Source organism: Schistocerca cancellata, chromosome 3 (genome assembly GCF_023864275.1).
Source record: "Schistocerca cancellata isolate TAMUIC-IGC-003103 chromosome 3, iqSchCanc2.1, whole genome shotgun sequence".
In the NCBI taxonomy this organism is placed as follows: domain Eukaryota; kingdom Metazoa; phylum Arthropoda; class Insecta; order Orthoptera; family Acrididae; genus Schistocerca; species Schistocerca cancellata.
This window is the reverse complement of record NC_064628.1, coordinates 939,238,252-939,249,321: the sequence shown is the minus strand read 5'-3', so window position 1 is coordinate 939,249,321 and position 11,070 is coordinate 939,238,252. Positions and strand designations below refer to the sequence as shown.

The following is an 11,070-nucleotide window of genomic DNA, read 5'->3' as shown; positions in this document are numbered from 1 at the left end:
ACGCAGGAAGGCTCGCCGATCTCCCGTCTCACGGCGTCGCAGCTCGCACCGGCCAGACCGATGTCGTGGGTTGACTCCTGTTGCTCTCGTGTCGACCACGAAGCCACTACCCATCGCTATACGGCGCGGCCCACTGGACTCACATGGCGCTCAAGACGGACAAGTCATCTTGTGTCTCAGTGCGCTACTGACCAACCGATCGATCCAACCGCCAATGACCATTGCCTGAGCAACTCGAGCAGACTGGCGGCCTAACGCGCTGACTCAGATGCAGGAACTGAGCCCCCGACCGGGCGACCACTCGTTGACTTCTCGCACTGCGCCACAAACTCGGACGAGAGACAGACTAGCAAGTTGGGGACGAGAGACTGACCCCAGACTGACTCCAGACTCACCCTGACCCCGACTGACCGACTGGCCAACTGATGAGCTCGTAGCGCCCCTTAAATGCACGTGAACAGGCAACCTTTCCCCTTTCCCACCAGAGGGAGACGTCAAAGCTGCCAGTGCCACAGCGGCGCCACCGCCAGAAACGGAGGGCGACTGCTTCACACAACGCGCTGCGGCGCGCTCTTCAAAACAGCAATTTTCACCACGGCTCGGTGAGAAACTTGCCTATCAGAGCCCTGAAATCGAGGCAGACTTCAGTATGAGATGCAACCGTTCGCTGGTCTGGCCAAACCAATTTGACTGACAGGCACGACGGCGCGTGTTGGAATTGTCAAACGTCGGACGGCCGACTCAGGACGAATAAGTTCACCCTCGTGACACACAATGTGTCCGAAATGATATGCAGTTTCACTGCCGGTACAGTTGTAAACTGCCCCTGGCTCTTAGTCCACCGTGAGTTGCATACCACAAGTCTCATCCACTAGAGAGAGACCTGAAATTCTCTACCACAGTAGGACCAGAAGACGAAGAAAGCAAAGAATCACAAACACTGTCCTCCAAGCCTTGTACAGGAACCAAATTAGCAGTTGAACAAACCAGTTGAATTATCCCATCGTATCTCCCCTCTTGACTGTTCTGCTGGCCTGGTAGCCAATCCAGACACAACACCGGAATTTCGAGTTCAAATGGCTCTGAGCACTATGGGACTTAACATCTATGGTCATCAGTCCCCTAGAACTTAGAACTACTTAAACCTAACTAACCTAAGGACATCACACAACACCCAGTCATCACGAGGCAGAGAAAATCCCTGACCCCGCCGGGAATCGAAACCCGGGACCCCGGGCGTGGGAAGCGAGAACGCTACCGCGCGACCACGAGATGCGGACCCGGAGTTTCAATGCTGGAGGAGCAAGCCTCAGCTTTCCATATCCTGAAGGGATCCAATCAGCGACTAAAACTCTCTTGTCTGAAAAAAGAATATTTTAGACCAGCGGGGCGTCGTTCTCACGGTAAGCATGGCCATTTTTCGGGAAAAAGGGACGTAATCTTTCCAGGCTGACCATTTTCAATTTCTGAAAGAAGCCTGTTAAATTTCCCAGGCAGTTGTGCCTGTGAAATACTCGTATATGTTTTCTTCCACTCACCAAAAGAACCTGGCGACTTCCTGGCGTCAGGGGAGTTACAGTCTCGCCTCCACTAACCAGGTGCACCAGCCACTCTGATCGTATTTTCCCAGCTTCTAACATGAGACTGCTTCTAGTTTTAAGACGGTCTCACCATTTGCACAAATGCTCAGATTATGGAAGTCTGTCTTAAATAGCTTCCTGCACCCACTTCCCGCCACCTGGACGCCTTCGCGATGACTGTCGCCTGGCTCAGGTAAAATGTTTTGCGAGCCGTCGCCCTCTTGCTACTAACCTAAGTGGGGAGTGCCACAGTCCGAGGTCCCCCGCAGGTATAATCCGAGCGCTGCTTCTCCAAATTGCTCGCACAGCCAGGTCGCTGGACACAGCATTTATGGCCCACAATCCATCTTTCTCCCTGCTCTCCGCCACTTCCACTACGGCCCCTGGGGTACAAGTTCTCTACAGGCTACACTTGCAGTTATAGGGACAGTCTGCTCACAATTTCCTCATATAAAAAAAGTCATAAGCCACGCATACCAAATGTAGTTTTGGGGAACACGGAGATCATGACCTAAAATATTAATACTACATTTAACTGACAGAGTAACTGAAGTGAGATAGTGGCTTGCCACTTTTCACACAGACAATTGTACCAGTGTCGAAACATTAAAGAAAAGCAGAACATGGTTACTGACTGATCGCAAGGGCTATTTACTGTCAGATCTCTGAACTGCTTCACCGTTTGGCACTCTTCTGCTTGCACCGGGAAGTGGCAGGATAGCTTGCAGCACCACAATGCCTTTATTTCGCTATGTTCTCTGTGTAACTACATCACAGAATCTACTAAGAACGTGAGAACACGAAATATTCGCATTATCTGAAAATTACTGGCCTGATAACAAAACAATGGGTACAAATCACATGCTAACCTTACTCTCTAAATGATGAACTGTGTTTCAAAATTCCTATTACAGGCTAATCGGAATTGTAGAAGACTTGATATAGAACTCGTACAGGGAAATGTATCAAATCGTTTAAAAATCTAACTCTTCATGGTCTGCACACAGCGAAGACGAAGGGATCGGAACCGGTGTCGGGTTCTCTTCTACGTGATGAAGAACGTCCTCTTCAAAGTCGAGAATGCAGTGCGGACCTCATTTTGCCTGGTGTAGTGCTGCAACTCGATGTGGCATAGACTCAAAAATTCGTTGGAAATCCCCTGCAGAATATGAGCCATGCTTCCTCTGTAGCCGGCCATAATTGCGAAAGTGTTGCCGGGTCAATATTTTGTGCACGAACTGACCTCTCAGTCATGTCCCATGCAATTCATGTCGGGTGATCTGCGTGGCCAAATCATTTGCTCGAATTGTCTAGAATATTCTTTGGACCAATCACTGTCAACTGTGGTCCAGTCACGTGGCGTCCTACCACCCATAAAAATTCCGTCGTTGTTTGGAAGACATCACCAGCCATCACCAGCTTGCACAGTGTTTTGTTGACAACATGGGTCGATGGCTTCGTGGGATCTGCGCCACACTCGAATCCTACCGTCAGTTCTTACCAACTGAAATCCGGAGTCATCTGATCAGGCAACGGATTTCCAGTAGCCTAAGGCCCAACCAATTCGGTCACAAGCGCAGAAGGAAAACTACAGATGTCGTGCTGCTAGCAAAGGCATTTGCATCGGTCGTCTGCTGCCATAGCCCATTGACGGCAAGGATACGTTCGTCGTACGCCCCACATTGATTTCTGCGATTATTTCACGCTATGTTGCTTGTCTGTTAGCACTGACAACTTTAGGCAACTGATTCTGCTCTCGGTTGTTAAGTGAAACCCGTCGACCACAGCGTAGTCCGTGATGAGAGGTAATGCCTAAAGTTTTTTTTCGGCTTGCTCTTCAACTTGGAAAATTGAATTCCATAACGATTTCACAAGTGGAATGTCCGACGCATAAAGGTCCAACTACCATTCCGAATTCAAAGTCTGTGTCAACACCTGTCGTGTGGCAATAATAACGTCGAAAACCTTTCCACATGTTCCACATGAGTCCAAATGACAGCTCCACCAATGCACTGCCCGCTTATAACTTGTGTCCGCAATACTATCGCCATGTGTATATCTGCATATCTCTATACTCTGACTTTCGTCACTTCAGTGTATAAAGTCGTAGGGTTCGTATGTTTAGAGGTTAATAAATACATTTTTTCGACGGTTCTGAGTTTTACTTTACATGGGATTTTGCTTCGTAGATTCCTTTCCCCTTATTTGATATAAACATGAGTTGCTTCCTCACACTGTGCAGCACTCATTTTATGGTCTCGAAATTCTTCTCTAGACTACGAAAGAGGACAAGTTACTATCTCACCTATTTTCCGTGTACAGAAAATTATTAAAGATTTTCTTACAACCTGACACACCTTGAACGAGACTCTAGAAAGTTAACAGCCTGAGCAGATGCTGATGGAGCCTGGTAGGTCACTAAAAGCATGAGGTATTTTTATGATTCTTAGCTCATAGACACAGCTTGTTGGGAGTTAAAAGCAATTGGCGGCGAGCCTATCCCTCAGTAAATCTTGCCGGACAGGCCCACAGCCATGCAGGGCAGACAGCTCAGCCCCTCATTGGGACAGGGCTCCAGCAGAACAGTGCCACGACACCTGCCACAGCGCCAGCAGAAGCTTGGGCAGGGGGACGGTCTTAAGGAACACGTCTATCCAGTGGAGTCGTAAACTGGGCATTATGTGCAGAGCCACGTCTGATGAAAATTCACATGTTTTGGTGTTCGCCAATAGTGCAAGTAGGCCAGTGAACCACTTCCCTCGGCTGCCTCTGTTATATAAGAAAAATCCAGCATCTGAGAACCGTTTGGAGATAGAATATTTCCTACACCTCATAGCTAGGGCTAACAAGCTTCAAGACATAGGCGATTTAGATAAAGATCCTTGAAATTGTATCTGTTCGCTTGTTGCTGTGGGAAGACACACGACTTCAAAGAAAATCATCTCTTCCCCCTCTGTGAAAACTTAAAAAAGCCAGTAATTGTCGATTTTTCTTCTTTCAGAGACGTAGGTTTCTTAACTCTTGCCCTGGTTCGACATACGTTTGTTGTGCTGTCGTGTGGGAGGGGAGATTCAGCGCTTCTAGAGTCTCGTGATTGGCTCAAGACGGGATGAAGGCGATGTCGTTCCTGCACTTTGCGGGAAAAAGGAATTTGTTTCTGGACAGGTGCGAGGCACTGGGCTGGGGGACTTTTGCCTGGTAAGTGGACTTCTGGTCGAAGCTCTGGCATGTATGGTTGGTACTTGGGACCTATCCTGAAACTGACTTCATTTGCGAGTATTCTAGACTGGGGAGCCTACAGTTCTTACTGTACTGACAGTGTGACTTCAAACGTCTCACACTACTCGTTTGCCTATGGGACACTTATTCGTTTTTGGTTTACCAGTCTTGACATTTGGTATCCTTGTGCGCTCTGTCGTACAAGTGAGCCAAATTGGTCCATGGTACGATCAGCGAACCGGTGTGTCTCACGCTGAAATCTACTGTGATTTCAGGGCTCTTGGGGAGAATAATTTGCGCTCAGTCTGCTTGATCTCTAGACGGTGAGATTTTTGCATTTCTTTCGTGGCCGCGATGATTCACAGGAACCGCCTCCACGTCTCACCTCCTCCGCCGCACCCATCTCGACAGCTGCATGTTACGTCGCCGCACGAAGTAAACAGGGAAACGTACTGCCGCTCCGGCATTGTCAGGGCGTGCAGATCTCAATTGCCACTTGCTCTCAGCTGCACCTATGTAGAGAAACTTCAGCAGATTTGATCAGTCAAAGTCTGCTCAGTGTCAGATCAATTCAGCTTGCGTTATCCACATTTTTAGGGCCATAGTACTTGACTCACTGATCACCTAGTTACTTTGCCAACCAGGATCCACCCAGTAGAGAATAGAAGTGTACTTCTATTATGATCAGTTGCAACAAGAACTCACCAGAGCCTCATACAAAGCGCAAGCCAATCTCTGACTACCAAAGGTGCAACCCTGAAACGACGGCAAAAAAGGTACTTTCCATATTAATGTCATACAATTGCATACCACCAGAAAATATAGTCAGTGTAATACCATCTGGACACCATTATTACATTAATTTCATTGATCCTAAATTCAAGCGTTTTTTTTGACATGGGCCTAGAGTTATACAAAAAAACTATAAATGAATTAGAACTCAAAGGTTTGGAGAATCTCTTATGTTCTGGCTCAGAAGACAGTATATTTTACAGCCATTCTACAAATGATAGGGAATATTATTATACTTTAGCAGATTCTCTTGCATGGCTAAATAAACTTTTGTTATTTCAATTTAATGATGACACAGATGAAGTGTCTAAATTTTTGTTAAATTTGGTATCATGGTTTAATAGACAGGGCCTTTACCAATGGCAGGATAATAATTATGTACAAAATAAAAAATTAAACACTCTTTGTATTATTGGCCCACCAAACTCTGGAAAAAATTGGTTTTTTGATTGTTTCATTTCACTTGGACTTAATGTAGGCCACATTGGCCGATGCAATAATAAGACCAATCAATTTGCTCTTCAAGACGCCGTTAATAGGCGTATAATCATTGGAAATGAAATTTTCTTAGAAGAAGGTGCTATAGAAGATTTCAAAAAAGTTTGTGAAGGAATTGCATGCAACATTCGTGTAAAATATAAAGGAGACGCTATTTTAAGACGTACTCCATTACTGTTAATTTCTAATTCTCAGCCAATTGTATGTAGTCATCCAGATTTCAACAATGTTCGTGTGAGAACTATTAGGTGGAAAAAGTATGATGAATTGAAAAATGCAATAAAAAAGCCTTATCCTTTAGCTATCTTTTCATTATTGCAAATGTATAATATTCCTTATTAAATAAAAGACAATAATGTGTACAATGTATAATTTTTATTATCAATTAGTACAACAAATAAAAATAAATTACAATTGTTACATTTCAATTACAATTGTTTAATTTCATACCAATACTTGTTTATTCAATCTATGACTTGCTTAGTATAATTTATCTCTTGTTTGGGAAAATAAATGTTGTTAGTACACTAAATTTTGCCAACATTCTCAATCAATTAAATAGTCCAAACAAGTTACCTTTTAACTACATTTGAAAAGTTCGTCCAACTGGTGACACTGTTAATCGTTCACGTTTGTCGTGTATGCCTACTTGAAACAAATAATACTTTCAATGTATACCATTTTAACTTATTCCTCGTTTTGTGAAATCCTAAACTCAGTATGTTGAGATAAGGAAGAAATACACTACTGGACAATAAAATTGCTACACCCCGAAGATGACGTGCTACAGACGCGAAATTTAACAAACAGGAACAAGATGCTGTGATATGCAAATGATTAGCTTTTCAGAGCATTCACACAAGGTTGGCGCCGGTGGCGATACCTACGTCGTGCTGACATGAGGGAAGTTTCCAACCGATTTCTCATACACAAACAGCAGTTGACCGGCGTTGCCTGGTGAAACGTTGTTGTGATGCCTCGTGTAAGTAGGAGAAATGCGTACCATCACGTTTCCGACTTTGATAAAGGTCGGATTGTAGCCTATTGCGATTGCGGTTCATCGTATCGCGACATTGCTGCTCGCGTTGGTCGAGATCCAATGACTGTTAGCAGAATATGGAATCGGTGGGTTCAGGAGGGTAATACGGAACACCGTGCTGGATCCCAACGGCCTCGTATCACTAGCAGTCGAGATGACAGCCATCTTATCCGCATGGCTGTAACGGATCGTGCAGCCACGTCTTGATCCCTGAGTCAACAGATGGGGACGTTTGCAAGACAACAACCATCTGCACGAACAGTTCGACGACGTTTGCAGCAGCATGGACTATCAGCTCGGAGACCATGGCTGCGGTTACCCTTGACGCTGCATCACAGACAGAAGCGCCAGCGATGGTGTGCTGAACGACGAACCTGGGTACACGAATGGCAAAACGTCATTTTTTCGAATGAATCCAGGTTCTGTTTACAGCATCATGATGGTCGCATCCGTGTTTGGCGACATCGCGGTCAACGCACATTGGAATCGTGTATTCGTCATCGCCATACTGGCGTATCACCCAGCGAGATGGTATGGGGTGCCTTTGGTTACACTTCTCGGTCACGTCTTGTTCGCATTGACGGCACTTTGAGCAGTGGGCGTTACATATCAGATGTTTTACGACCCTTGGCTCTACCCTTCATTCGATCCCTGGGAAACCCTACATTTCAGTAGGATAATGCACGACCGTATGTTGCAGGTCCTGTACGGGCCTTTCTGGATACAGAAAATGTTCGACTGCTGCCCTGGCCAACACATTCTCCAGATCTCTCACCAACTGAAAACGTCTGGAGAATGGTGGCCGAGCAACTGGCTCGTCACGATACGCCAGTCACTACTCTTGATGAACTGTGGTATCGTGTTGGAGCTGCATGGGCAGCTGTACCTGTACACGCCATCCAAGTTCTGTTTGGCTTAATGCTCATGCGTATCAAGGCCGTTATTACTTCCAGAGGTGGTTGTTCTGGGTACTGATTTGTCAGGATCTATGCACCCAAATTGCGTGAAAATGTAATCACATCTCAGTTCTAGTATAATATATTTGTCCAATGAATACACGTTTATCATCTGCATTCCTTCTTGGTGTAGCAATTTTAATGGCCAGTAGTGTAGCTGTAAATAAACATGTCAGGTAATACGAGCTTTTGAATGAGCATTGAATGTAAGGCAGTAATTTCTGTACTGCTTACGATTCTGCTACATGTTGGTGGTGCCTCATTGAGCAGCAGCAGGCAACCGACCGGCATGAGTCCCAGGTGGAGATCTGTTGTGCATTTACATGAAGTCGTTGTCTTATGAAAACTCAGAGCAAACTTAAGAGGAATTCTTTGCTACAGTATTATCCCCAGCGTTATTCCACAACTGAGAACACGGGTATTTGGGAGAGTTTGGCAGAATTTTTTGCACCATTACACTGAAGTGCCAAAGAAACGGTATAGGCACGCATATTCAAATACAGTGATATGTTTACAGCCAGAATACGGGGCCGCCGTCAGCGAAGCCTATATAAGACAACAAGTGTCTGGCGCAGTTGTTAGATCGGTTACTGCTGCTATAATAGCAGGTTATCACGATTTAAGTTCCTGGCAGATTAAAACTGTGTGCCCGACCGAGACTCGAACTCGGGACCTTTGCCTTTCCCGGGCAAGTGCTCTACCAACTGAGCTACCGAAGCACGACTCACGTCCGGTACTCAAAGCTCGGTACTCAAAGCCTCGTCTCCTACGTTCCAAACTTTACAGAAGCTCTCCTGCGAACCTTGCAGAACTAGCACTCCTGAAAGAAAGGATATTGCGGAGACATGGCTTAGCCACAGCCTGGGGGATGTTTCCAGAATGAGATTTTCACTCTGCAAGGTTCGCAGGAGAGCTTCTGTAAAGTTTGGAAGGTAGGAGACGAGGTACTGGCAGAAGTAAAGCTGTGAGTACCGGACGTGAGTCGTGCTTCGGTAGCTCAGTTGGTAGAGCACTTGCCCGCGAAAGGCAAAGGTCCCGAGTTCGAGTCTCGGTCGGGCACACAGTTTTAATCTGCCAGGAAGTTTCATATCAGCGCACACTCCGCTGCAGAGTGAAAATCTCATTCTGGTCACGATTTAAGTTAGTTTGAACGTGGTGTTAAAGTCGGCACACGAGCTATGGGACACAGGATCTCCGAGTTAGTGATGAAGTGGGGATTTTCCCTTACGGCTATTTCACGAGTGTACCGTGAATATCACGAATCCGATAAAACATCAAATCTCCGACATCGCTGCGGCCGGAAAAAGATGCTGCGAGAACAGGATCAACGACGAGTGAAGGGAATCGTTCAGCGTGACAAAAGTGCAACCCTTCTACAAACTGCTGCAGATTTCAGTGCACGGCCATTTACAAGTGTCAGCATGCGAACCACTCAACGAAAATTCAGCGATATGGGTTTTCGGAGACGAAGGTCCTCTCGTGTACCCTTGGTGACTGCACGGCACAGAACTTTACCCCTCGCTTGGGCCCGTCAACACCGATATTGTACTGTTGATGACTGGGAACATGTTGCTTAGTAGGACGAGTTGCGCTGAACCGACGATCCTGTCGCAGCAACTCAGCAACGATGTCTGCAGCAGGGGAAAGAAAGGCGATCTGCAAACCAACAGGCTTCACAACAGCCTAACCGTGTACCCAATATCGAAGGTCCGCCGCAGATCAAATTATAAGTTCTTTTCCCGGTTATTTGAAAAATACATAAAGAAAAACATTAAGCTGTAGCAGATTCAACCTAGAAGATAAGGATAGACGCAGCAAAATTCACCAGTCCCTGTTGTAGACAAGTTTTGTCGTAAAACTTTTTTTTGACAGTTCAACAAAGTCACAGAGTTTCTATATATTCGTTGTGCGGTCTGACACTCCTTGATATCTTTGCCAGAATTAATTGAAATTCTCCTGATTTTTCCTTAAATTATTAATTAATGTCACTAAAGAATCAATCCTGTTCTCATTCAACGAAATATTCCACTGTAAAACCGATCCTCCCGACCACAATCGCCGATAAAGTTTCAAAACAGAATCCTAACACACTTCACAGTATCGATTATTTTCGCCGGCCGGAGTGGCCCTGCGGTTCTAGGCGCTACAGTCTGGAACCGCGCGACCGCTACGCTCGCAGGTTCGAATCCTGCCTCGGGCATGGATGTGTGTGATGTCCTTAGGTTAGTTAGGTTTAAGTAGTTCTAAGTTCTAGGGGACTGATGACCTGAGAAGTTTCCTTAGGTTAGTTAGGTTTAAGTAGTTCTAAGTTCTAGGGGACTGATGACCTGAGAAGTTAAGTCCCATAGTGCTCAGAGCCATTTGAACCATTTTTGATTATTTTCAAAATATGAATACGTGTGGACCTCACACCAATAAAACTTCAAACCAGTCAACCGTTGAAGATCGTCCACACTCTCGACAAAACCCTGCCAGAACCTCTTCAACAAGTCTGAATTTTAATAAAACTTGCCAATCTCACACATAAGTAATATTTACGATGCATGTCGTAACAACAAAGTCAACTGACTGTTCCAACTTCCAACTCGAAGTTTAACAGTTGATAACCAACTGACATCCAATTACAAACTTTATCCTTCCCAATCAACATTGAACTCCTTTTCATTTTATAAAAAAAACCAACATAAAACATATTTTAATAATGGTCAGGATGATGTTTCAACGGTGCTTCCAGCCGCCGGCCGTCGACTACGATGCAGTAGTGGTTAGCTCTCGTCGTCCGCCGCGTCTGGAGTCCCCACTGGATCGTCTTGCTGCCACGCTCTACATGAAAGAAAAGAAACAAAATCTTTTTAAATAACAAGTCTCCACTTAACATACTACAGATAAATAAATATATATATTAACATTTCTTACCTGGCGTCGCATTTGTAGACTTAGAGAAAGCTTTTGACAATGTTGACTGGAATACTCTCTTTCAAATTCT

General features: G+C 45.3%; 1 non-coding gene across 1 annotated transcript; it reads right to left on the bottom strand.

Annotated features, from left to right (window-relative positions):
* Positions 1 to 8,729: 8,729 nt before the first annotated feature.
* Trnas-gga (transfer RNA serine (anticodon GGA)) lies at positions 8,730 to 8,804 on the bottom strand. The gene has a single exon. It is a non-coding gene; the product is annotated as a tRNA-Ser (tRNA).
* Positions 8,805 to 11,070: the final 2,266 nt, after the last annotated feature.